Raw genomic sequence first — 12,223 nt, forward strand, 5'->3', positions numbered from 1 at the left:
CACTTGGCACCATCAATGGGTGCGAGCGGCGGCTACCAGCCCGTTTGCCCCTCAGGGCTTCTCCACCTCTCCCTGCTCCTGAAGGGTGATCAGGGCAGCAGCCGCCATTCGCACCTGCAGCCAATGCCAGAGCCACCGCTCACACCTGCTGCTGGTGCCCGGCACCAGTCCCAATCGCTCAGCGCTGTCAGCAGGTGCAAGCGTCAGCTGCTGGCCCTGATCACCCCAGAGGGCTTCTCCACCTCCCCCTGCTCCTGAGAGGCGATCGGGCAGCAGCTGCTGCTTACACCCATTGACAGTGCCAGCTCTGCTCGCACCTGCTGCTGGCACTGGCTCCAGTTGCTCCACGCTGTCAGTGGATGTGAGCGGGGCCAGTGTCATCAGCACATGGGAGCGGTGGCGGGAATGGGGCTGCCAGCAGACAAGGGACTGGGGGCCATGGTGGGAGGGGCCGGGCAGGAGTGTGGAGGAGAGGCCGAGACCCATCCCTGTGCCCACCACAGCCTCATGGCCTACAGTTCCTTTCAAGGTGCATGAATTTGTGCACTGGGCCCCTAGTCCTATCTAATAAAGAGGGGAATATGCAAATTGACTGTCACACAAAGATGGTGGTGCCCATAGCCACAAAATGGCAGCACCCAGTCCCCTCAGACCTGCCAGAGTCCCACAGCCCTTTCAGCCCAGCCAGGGGTGGGGGGCGACAGGTGCATGGTGCAGCTGGATTCACCCTCAGCCCCCACAGCTGCCCAGAGCCACCTGAGGCTCAAGTAACCAGGGCCAGGTGAGGCTTGTGCTGCAGGCAGTGGCAGCAGCAGAGGTGTGATGGGGAATCACCTTCCCCTGATCGCCAGGTTGCCTCCCACCCCTGAGGGCTCCCGGACTGTGAGAGGGGGCAGGCCTGGCTGAGGGACCCCCAATCCAGTGCATGAATTTTCATGCACTGGGCCTCTAGTAATTCTATAAAAATGCTAAATATTTCATTCTAAGCAAAGAAAGTCAGTATTGCAGTTGCCTAAAAGAACTTACTGAGCATCTCTTATAGACATCTCATGGGTCTCACTAAGTAATCTCTGAGAAAAGAGAAACAGGGCAATTTATAAAGGCACAAAGAGAACATGTATGTTGTGGCTGCATTATTAAAAGACTTAAATAATGAACTTGTAAATATTTCAATATGATCTTTATGAGTATTAGAAAGCAGTTTTTTAATAAATTTAATATGATTTCAATATCATTCCATAAATGCAGGAAGAAATATTTTTTTCTAAAGATTTATGTTGCATACATAAGAAAGGAAGAACATAGGAAATGATCTTCCCAAATACCTAATTATGATAATGAAAACATATCTAAAACTGTGAAGCTCAACCCTAGAATAGAAACTATTGATAACATTTTAAAAATATAATTAACACCTTATGTTATGTGCAGTTATCAGTACTCGGAGAGATTTCAGGTAGGATTCACTTAGAACACTTATTGAAAAGTACGGCTTTGCCATATTCTTTAAGGCACACAAAAATGTGGTACAAAATATTGGTATTTCAAAGCAGCCACAAGTAAACCATTTATTGAATTTTCCCTATTTTAAAACCTTATTTTAAGAGAAAAATCTCTCAGAATGAGTAGTTTTACAAGTTTCACAGGAACAGCAACTATATCAGATGTCCTCATCCTGGGTAATTACTTCCTTTGCAAGGCCATGTACATTCCTGCAATTTAGCTGAAAATTAAAGCACACATTGCAAACAGAACTGGATAAATGAAAAAAAAAAAGCTTTAAAAAAAAGTCAGACCACGTAAAGGATTACTTAAAAATGCTGACATACATCTAAAACACCTGAACTTGTTAGTTTATAGACTGAGCTGGCTTCTTTGCAAATGCTTCTTTGCAAGAATTTAAGTCTGTGTACCCTGGTTCTGGCCAAATAAAATATTTTTTAAGAAATGGTTTAACTAGATATTCTCAGCCCTTCTGGTTTTGTTGCATTGGTGTGACATTATTCTTATCCTCCAAACGTTAATATACTGGGTAGACAGACACAACAAATAATTATGAAACAGCATAGGGACTTGGGCCGGGAATAGAAAATAGGGATGGCCAGGAAGCCAAATTAAGACCAGATGGTTAGAAAGAACTTGGGCACAATGTCACCCACCCACCACTCCCTAATCCAAAACGCTGAGGTAGCTGATTTTATCTCCCTTGCAACTTCCCGGGTTGAAACTAGTGACTTGCAAGTGCAGTTGATCAAGGTGTTTGACTGCTGTACAACCTTCCTGGAGTGGCGGTAATGAGCAGTCCCCCATCTTAATCCTCACAGCTCAGGCATGAAGATAGTTGCTAAGCAACCTCACAGAAGGAGAAAGTAGCTCCACCTGACCACCCACCAGGCCACCTTTCAGGCAAGTCCACTTTGTCCTCGCCTTATAAAAGCAGCCAAGGTGAGCCAGCCTCCCAGCCAGTTCAGAGGACCTTCCATTCCCCTGTGCTGCCTCCCTTGTGCTCTACCATAAGCTTAATAAAATCTGTCTGGAAATTTCTCTGGGGTTTCCTCCTGACTTCTATCCTGGGGAATCCAATAACCACTTCCATTAACAACGTGGAAGTGCAGTAATGTAGATATGCCCGGGACATGGGATCAAGAAGGAGGGCCACTCAATCTTCATCTGGATGAAGTGACTTAAGGGCAGAGTCTAAAAGGAGAAATTAGAGTAAAAGAAAGCGAAGAAAACTGAGGGCCAGCATGGGCATAAACAGAAGATGGGAAGGCAGTTCACTACAAGCAGTTCAGGGCTGCTGGGGTATAGTCATGAGTCATAGGGGAGAGGAGACAGAGAAGGCAGCTCCTGTGCACAGGTAGTGCGGTCTGCCCTGATTGAAGCTTGTCCTCTGTCTGTGGGGCTCTGGCAGTGGAGGGGGTGGGCAGTGATGCCAACAAATCTGCACCTAAACAGATCACTGTGGCTGTGCAGAGGATGGCGGGAAGGAGGAACAAGCCAGTTAGGTGACTATTTAAATGGGAGAGAGTTGAATAGAGTCTGAGGCAGGTCAAGGGTTGCAGGGATTGAGAGGAGGAGAAAGATGAAATATTTCTAGTATAATATTTTTAAAAGGAGACTAATTCTAAGGAGATGAAAATGCTGAACACTTGGAACAATAACTATGAGTACTTTTTAAAAAAATTTTGGATCTGCCAAAAGCACAGCTTTATAAAGTAAAATCTTACTGTAAAGTCACTATTTCTTTTTTTCAATTGCCAGGAAGTCTAGAGTAATGTATGCTCTTTGACAATGAGAATCTACCTTGTCTGTCAATGTTCTGAGTGAATGGGTCACATGCTGAGCACATGGGAGAACCACAGCTGAACTTACCTCATGCTGCACACAGTCCTGGGGCTGAGTCTTAAAGTCTTTCCATGGAGAGTGGAATAAAACAAAAGGGGTTTTTGTTCCTTGAATTTTGAAAACACATCTTTCTCTACTTGAACCATAGCTATTTATTGCAGCATTCCAAGAACTTAATACTTTTTGTCACTTGCAAAAAATTACCTGTTTCCTAAACCATTTAATATATTCCTTTAAAAAAATATGTATCTCCTTCATCTTGGCCAATAACTTAGGAATGCCCACCTTTATTTCTCTTGAGCCACACTCTGACCTTCACACTGTATCTTCATTGAAAAGGCATTCTTTTGTGAATGTTGGCTTTCTTCTGAAAGAGTGTTCTAGGACATTATGTCCAAATTCAGAAGAGCAGCCTCCCACCCCACAAAAAGCCATCCATATTGTATTTGTTTTGAATTATTCTATAATCCTAATATTCCAAATTATTCTGAATTTCTAAAGTTCAACTTAGTTGAACATTCTCTTAATAGTGATGTGTAGGGATGTAATATAGTTTATTAACTACATCAAAAACCACCCACAATACTCTTTTATTTCCCCCATATCCATAAAACACAAAATAACTCTTAACTATAGAATTTATAATACTGCCTATTTATAAAATTGCAAAATTTATTATTGATTATTGAGATTATTTTATTTTCGAAACTTTATCACAATATTTGGCACTTGCTTTTTGAAAGTAAAACAAATGGTCTAAAACCATTTTTACTATTTCTAGAGAGTCTGAAGTCAGGGTAAAAAGCTTTAAACATTATATTAGTTTTGGTTAACTTTTGTTCAACTACATAGATATAAAAAAAGTTGGCTGATTCTCTGTATTGCTTGTTAAATTTTCATGAATACAAAGCTTTAATTAAACATCCCTTTACCTTGAGCTGGTACGAATAACCTACAAAGTGCACAAAGGTGCATTTTTTCCATCTTCTCAGAGTCCTTTTAGTAAGTCAGCTAATTACAAAAATTTCCCCCATGCTTTGGTATTAAAATCCCACCTATAAGTTGTTGTTGCTCTAAAATGAGTTGAAACATAAACTTAGTAAGCAGCAATGTAGACAGATGATAGAAAAGTGGCCAAATGTTATTTGGTCCTGATCTTACAGGTTATCTGATGATTCTAGGTCTATTAATACTTTTTCCTTCCTGGGTCAATTAAGTTTGGAGGAAAACCTTTGTTAAGATTTAGCTGAAGGGTGGGTTCGCTGAACCATTCTCTATCTTTCAACCCAATAATCTGGATGGATGCTACGGAAGACCCTCTTCTGGACGCGTGCAGGTCATAGGTAATGCAGATCATATAAGATTCCCAGAGGACCGTTTGCTACTCTCCCTTGCTTTTCCTAAGAGCAAAGGAATAATCTTACATCTGGTATAATTTAGTTTAAAAATTATTTTTTAAATTTTAGTTATTTTTTTAAAGTATATTTTATTGATTTTTTACAGAGAGGAAGGGAGAGGGATAGAGAGTTAGAAACATCAATGAGAGAGAGACATGGATCAGCTGCCTCCTGCACACCCCCTACTGGGGATGTGCCCACAACCATACATGCCCTTGACCGGAATCGAACCTGGGACCTTTCAGTCAGCAGGCCGACGCTCTATCCACTGAGCCAAACCGGTTTTGGCAAATTTTAGTTCTTTATTGTGCTATTTTACTGTTATGAGTAAAATTACCTTTGACACATCTAACAACTGGCACTGTGGTTGATAATATCAGAATTGGACTGTGTTCTAAATGTAGAAACTCCATCTAATCTGATAAATCTTCCTTAAAAAACAAAAACAAAAACTGAATGGGAAAGAGATGAATGGGACTGAGCAGAGCTAGAATAGTGATGTTAGGATTGGGGTTATTCATGGCAAGGTTCGTTTGAAGAATTTGGAATATTTAAAAAAAAAAAAGTAATAGCTATTTAGCTCTTTGAATATAGCTAAGGGACTGAACTCTGAAACTACAGAACTGGGTTTGCATCTCAGCTTTGCCAGATGTGTGAGCTGCTTGTAATTGGAATAATAATAAATAGCGCCTATCTCACTGTCTGCTTTGATTATCAAAATATTTGATTTTGGCCCGGCCAGTATGGCTCAGTGGTTGAGCGTCGACCTATGAACCAGGTGGCCACAGTTCAATTCCAGGTCAGGGCACATGTCTGAGGTTGCGGGCTTGATCCCTACTCTCTCTTTTTTCTCTCTCTCCCCCCTTCCTTTCTGAAATCAATAACAATATATTTAAAGAAACAAAATATCTGATTTTAATATCTTCCATTTATTGAGTGCTTACTTTGCTGTTCTAAGTGTTTTATATAAACTATCTAATTTAATTCTCAAAAAAGCCTTTGAGATGTTTCTAGTTGTTATATCCATTTTGCAGATGAAGAAACATAAATAAATAATAATTAATTATGAATGAAAAGTAAGGTATGGTGCATGGGAAGCATGATGCCAGAAACATATTTAATAAATGTTAACTATTTTGCTCAAAGAAGTTTAATTCAGCAATGTAAGTAACAAAGGGCACACCAATTTAAGACTACTTTTTCCCCAAATATGTTTTTTTAATTGATTTTACAAAGAGAGGAAGGGAGAAGGAGAGAGAAAGAGAGAAACATCAATCTCACCCAGTCTGGGGACCAAATCCACAATCTAGGCATGTGCTATGACCGGGAATCGAACTGGTGACCGTTCAATGTGCAGCCGATGCCCAACCCATACATACCAGGGCCAATATAAGACTACTTAAGCTATTTAACTATTTATACTATTTAACTTAGTAGGTTAAATTTTCAAATTGACCAAAGTTCAATTAAGCATTTCATCTCAGCATAAACCAAACTAAGTAGCTAAGAATAAAAATTATGTAGCTAAAGGTTCTTAGTATTAAATAAAACTTCAAATCATCAAATTATAAATTATTGAGATGAAAAGATCCATTGTTTATTTTTCAAATTACAATATGTATGTAGCTCACAATAAAGTCAGAGGGTTGGCAGTCTTCTAACTCACTTGATATAAGCAGCCAAGTAATAATTAAACTCTCATAGTAAAAAGAAAATTTGACCTAAATCATTAATTTTAGATGTCAAGAGTTAAGCTAAGCAAGGTCTTATTCAACTGGCATAAAGGTATTGTTTAAATTATGACCATTGGAGCAATTTGCAAATCTCTGATGGCAGTTTGTCAGCATTTAGCCACTGATCTCATTTTCAGTCATCTTAATTTGAATCTGACATAGTCACCGGATAAATAATATTTCATACCACAAGGTAGACCTAGAACAAAACTTTCTTGCTTCTTAATTTCTTCTAAATTTTCCAATTCTGAAATTCATCTCAGATTCTAGTTTGTTTTGCTGCCCTCACCTGCTTTCTTTGCATATAGTTTAGAGAAAAATGTTCCAGGCATGAACATAGAATTTGTATTCCAAATTTCAGCAGAAGAAGCCACTGAAATAAACACAGCTGTGAGTTACTCGATTCTATAACCATTCTACATGGCCCTTCCTTCCTCCCCCTGCATCCCACATGCTCTCTCCTCATTTCAAATGCTGCCCAGAAATACATAATTGGTAGGATCTAGGGTATAAGCGAACACTTGGAATGGCCAGTAAAAGCAACCATCCTAATACATCTGCAGAATCAATACTCACTGAAATACCATTTCACAGGGAAAAGGTCACTCGATGATTATTCAGTGGAATGAAAACACAAAGCTAAACCTGTCTTTAATGACCACCTGATTTATAACATAGTAGTTTTCCAGAATGAGGTAAAAGACTATTTCATCACCTTCACTGTGATGAACATGACAAGATACAGAAATGAAGAATGATGCCATGATTGACTACAACTGTGAGGTTCTGGAAGGGTGCACAGTAGTAACCTGGTTATCCTCACTGGCAGCAGAATTTATCACTCCAGTTATGAATATGTGGTATTGAAGTGCCAATCATTGTTTAGTGCTAAAACTACTATCTTTCAAACTATGGACGTACCTTTCCTTCTCATGCAATAGACGTATTTCTGAACATTGAAAAAAACAAATTTAGTATATGAATAATATTTAAGGCACTGTGAGTGACCCTATGCAAAGGTGTTTATAATTATAAATCCTAGATCCTGTTTTACAAAACCTCAAATTTACCATATATTTTAAGTCCTTGTTTTAATACGCCAGATTTTCTTAAAGCAAAGAGCCTCCATAACACTAACTTGGCTTGTGAGCCACTAAGAGAGAGTATAGAGAATTGCCACTCGGAGTTGCATAAAAACATTGTATTCAAATGGCAAAGCAGATTTTGCCTTATTTATCATCCTACATCTCTTTTTGGAGATGTACTATTTTCCTCCTGTAGTTATCTTATGCAAGCCCAATATACTAGTTTACAACACAAATAGTTTATATAAAAATTATGGTGAGTTGGGCATAAGAGAATATACCTTACTTTATAAAGTGTCTAATATTTAAACATATTTTTATACCTAGATTTTATCAAGTAATGATTGCACATATGTTTTCAATAGTTATTTTTTCTAAGATTAGCATAATTTGGTTTATTGAAATGCTATTTTAACTGCTATACAGTTTTTCACTATTTGTATATTTCACTAATTAAGGACACTTCCATGTTCATTATTATAAATCACGGTTATGAAAAACTTTACATCTTTTTGCACATGTGGAGAATTTTTTAAGATTTTACATAGAAGTGAAATTTCTGGATCATAGGATATACATTCTCTCAAATTCACTCCATATTTCCAATTGCTCTACTAAATATCTGTACAGATTTACTCTCTTACCAGCAGTATAAGAACCCACTTCTCTTTTCAAGTTAAAATTAATAAGAACTATATGTGTAATATGGTAAATCTCCCAGAAGATTATTTTTGAATGAAACAATTTATGTGCAAGTTTAAATCCTTCAAAACAACAGTGTATGTATATATGTGCATACAAATTACATATATACACAAATATATATAATGTATTTATATATATTCAGTTTATGGAAAAATTAACGTGTAGTAAAGCATGCATGGAACTGATAGACATCAACTTAAAGACAATGAGAACATTCAGAGAGGGAAAGAGGTGACAGGGATGGGACGGCGAGGCTTCAGCAATATTCATAAACTTCATCTGTTTGTAAGAAAATCTGAAGGAAATGAGAAAGGTGCAAGAATATCTATGACTTTCTGTACATTGTTTTGCAAGCTCAAAAAATTCATAATGAAGAATTACAAATGAAAACATGATTGAGTTTATGTAAAACTTAATGTCCTTTTAAAGTGACACCAAATCATGAAATACACATTTTACAATGATCACTTATTTGTACAAATATCTAGATACTGCTTGTCCTATAACAGAGAAAGATGTAGTTTCAAGAGGACAACAATCCACTTCTTCAGGTTGTTGGTCCAGGTGTCCTCTCCTGGGATGGTCATAGCTATTCTGCGAGGTCAGATTTATTGCCTTTATCTTATAAATGAGGAAATTAAGACTCAGCGAACTTCATTGACTTGCCCACAGTCAGTTACAGAGTGAATATGGGTCCAAGTCAGAACTAGGGCCCAAGACTCCTTTCTTTCTCAGCCAGTGCATTTTCTCCTAACTCTGCCCCACTACCCCTCAATCCATGAGAAGAAAGCATAGACACAAAGAAAGGACACATCTGTTACCATATCAAACATTCAGACCAGATTAACAGAAACCCTCAGCCATCCAGATAGTTTATCTGCAAACCAAGTCCTCTTTCCAGTGACAGGGGCACAGCCCATACATGGCCTCTTTAAGGGCCACAGTATGGGCATCCCATCTAAGGGGGCACAGATGCTGCATATTTCCTGTGTACTATTTCCCATGGAAATGATGTCTTGTACAGTACTCATGACAGCAATTACTAGAAAAAAATAATTGTCCAAATTTTGCACAATCAAAATGTATAATTTCTCACTACACCTTCAGTGACCTTGCTACTTAAAACAAGGTGAGCTGGAATAAACTTCCTAGTTTTTGTTGGGCAGAAGGCAGCTGGCATTCACATATAAGAGCACAAATGAAGAAATTAAATCTAAAAGTTTAAGCTAACCAGTGGTTTTTTTTTAAAAAAACAACAACAGTGAAAAGAATAAAAGAAATACGGAATTCTGAGACCTTCAGAAACTAAAACATCTGAAGTTATATTTTTTTCTTTACTAAGGCACTTCTTTCAAAAGCAGGAACCAATTGCCAAATAACTATGGTTTTGAAAATGGTTGAAAGAAAAGCCTTAGAAACAGCTAATATAAATGTCTCTCTCCAAATTAAATCAGTAGGGTGCTAGTTTTAATACCTCTTCTTATTAGCTCATAATTTGGACTCAATATAAGCAATTAAAATATTCACCTCTCTGAAATAGTTTAAGTGGAGTCTTGGCCTACGGTGGTACAATTTAAAAACCAGTTATAGTCAGTCCTATAATTCTATGATTAGGGCTTCCTTTACTGCCATAAGATTAGTTTCATTTCCCTGTAATCCTTTTTTGCCCTCTAAAGAAAAACTTTTCCTCCATTAGGTTCTCCCTCCTGCCACCAGAAAATCCTTTACCTCATTACTAACAGTTTTTTCTTTAAACAAACAAGACTTTATGAACGGAACCCAAATAGCACTAGGGTTCAAATGACCTTTTGCTTGCCAAATCCACAGGTTCTTTTTCCAATTTTCATCCTACTTGACAATTTGGCAGCACTTGGCACCCCTTACCAACTCTACTAGTGTCTTAAAATGGTCTCCTCGATGGATTCCTAAAAACACTTTCCTGGTTCTCTTCTTTCTAATCACTCGCTCACAGTCTTGTTTGCTCGTTCTTCCTCCTTTTGTCTTCCAGATACTTCTAAAGATTCCTTCCTTCTTTCCTGATTGTCCTCTTATTTTACCTGCTTTCTCTGGATCCTCTCATCCATGGTTTTAATTATTAGCTATAAGATAGCAACTCATAAATTTATACCTCCAAGTTCAACCTCTTTCCTGAAAACCCAAATCCACCATATTCTCCACTTTTCTACTAGAGTTATTCTCTTTTTTAAAAAAATGGCCATACTCCTTCTCTTGAAAAAATTGATGGCTCCTCTGCCTGGAGGACAAAGTCCATATTTCTTAGTATTACGTATAAAACCTTGTAATAATGTCCTTATATTCCTTTCTAATCTCAATTCTTTTTGTTCCTTATTATAAACCTTGCACTACACTATAGCAGAGCCTCATAAACCCTCCTTCCTTTCTATGTGTCTTTGCTACCTTGACCATGTTTCCAGGATCAAGGGCATAAGGACATAAAGGCTGACTAGAAGGTTCTTAGTAGGGTAAACAGACTCATTTGAAGTTGGGAGTGTCTTAGGAAGTAGAGGATATTCTAAGCTGTGCCTACACAACTCTTTCCCCTCTTCATCAGCTCATCTTAGAAAATGTCAAAACCATTCATGCTCACACAGAATATATTCACAGAGTCTTAGGTAGAGAAACTCATATTCTAGAATCCCCACTCTGGGAGGAAGAATCTTCCTTAGTTGAGTTATCTTCTTTAACAAATTAGATTCAGGAACAGAGAGGAAGAAACCTGCAAAGAAACAGGCAGACCAGTTGGATGAACCTTGATAATCAAGGAAGTTACCCCGCTGCAGGCAGATGTTTGTCACACACATTCTCAAGCTAAATATGACTCAATCAGTGAAAACAGTTCTTTCTCTGTGTTTCTGTAACATCTAGTTGTGCCTTGATTATAGCACAAAGTATATTAATCTACAATTACTTGATTTTATGTTTATTTTTCCAATCAGTCTATGATAGAGCAGATGCCAATAAAGGAATAATGAACTCATCATTCAAAAACAGCAATGCTGAGGGTACAATGAAGGAGACATTTCTTCAGGACTTTGGCGATCACAGCAACGGCTATATTAAAATAGCACTATTGGTCAAAGAAATTATGAATGCTGCTAATACACATTGTGTGGACTATGAAGTCCCTCCAATTAAACCAACAAGCTCATGAAACAATCGAATGCTCAACTTCAGTTATAGATAACTGTCTGCAACAAATTTTCCAAACAGTAAAGCATTCATGATGGCACAAGCTATTGGTGCTTGAAGTTACAAGATAAAAGAGTTGACAAATATTTCTCTGTGCAATCCATCAGAATTTCACTTGCATTTTTTCAAAACCCACTAAGAACTAATGACATATATTTGTGTTACAAAAGAAAGTCAGATGTTAATATTCTAGCTGTGATGCATGAAAATGCAGTGTTCAGATTAGAATATTGGTCCAAAATGCGAGACAATTACCAAGAAAGTGCTGATAAGTAATTCTCTTTCTGATTTTCACATCTCTAATATTCCTGTTTCTTTTCCTTCCCTGATATTTCACACATATATTATTTCTTTCTCTGCAATTTAGCTCTTTATTTAGCTCACAAAGTAGGCATTATACTAAGGAGGTATTCATCTTTTGGCGTCAGTATAGTTGCCCTTAGCAACCACCACTTGAAGGGAAACCTTATTTTCATCTGGTAACTCAAAATAGGACTAAAGGGTCAACTGCAGAGCAATTGTAAAAGGCAGGTCTCAAACTGGCAAATTGCTCATGACAGGACCCCTTTCATTTGGATCATTCCAAAGACATTGGAAGTTTTGTTCACAAATATTTCATAAGTCACAGGGTTTATAAATTGGTTGCTATATAATACTTTTAAAAATAGAATTGTACATTACCACTTGAAATATCTTTATTATTAAGGCTATGAAGAGGAACCATATAATGGGCACAAGTCTAATG

General features: G+C 37.9%; 1 protein-coding gene across 2 annotated transcripts in view; it reads right to left on the reverse strand.

The window, feature by feature from the left end:
- The window catches only part of KCNQ5 (potassium voltage-gated channel subfamily Q member 5), a 514,470-nt gene that overhangs the window by 435,478 nt on the left and 66,769 nt on the right, over positions 1-12,223 (reverse strand). The gene's annotated exons all lie outside the window — the stretch shown is intronic.

The sequence above is a fragment of the Cnephaeus nilssonii genome (genome assembly GCF_951640355.1).
Source record: "Cnephaeus nilssonii genome assembly, chromosome: 9".
NCBI classification, from domain to species: domain Eukaryota; kingdom Metazoa; phylum Chordata; class Mammalia; order Chiroptera; family Vespertilionidae; genus Cnephaeus; species Cnephaeus nilssonii.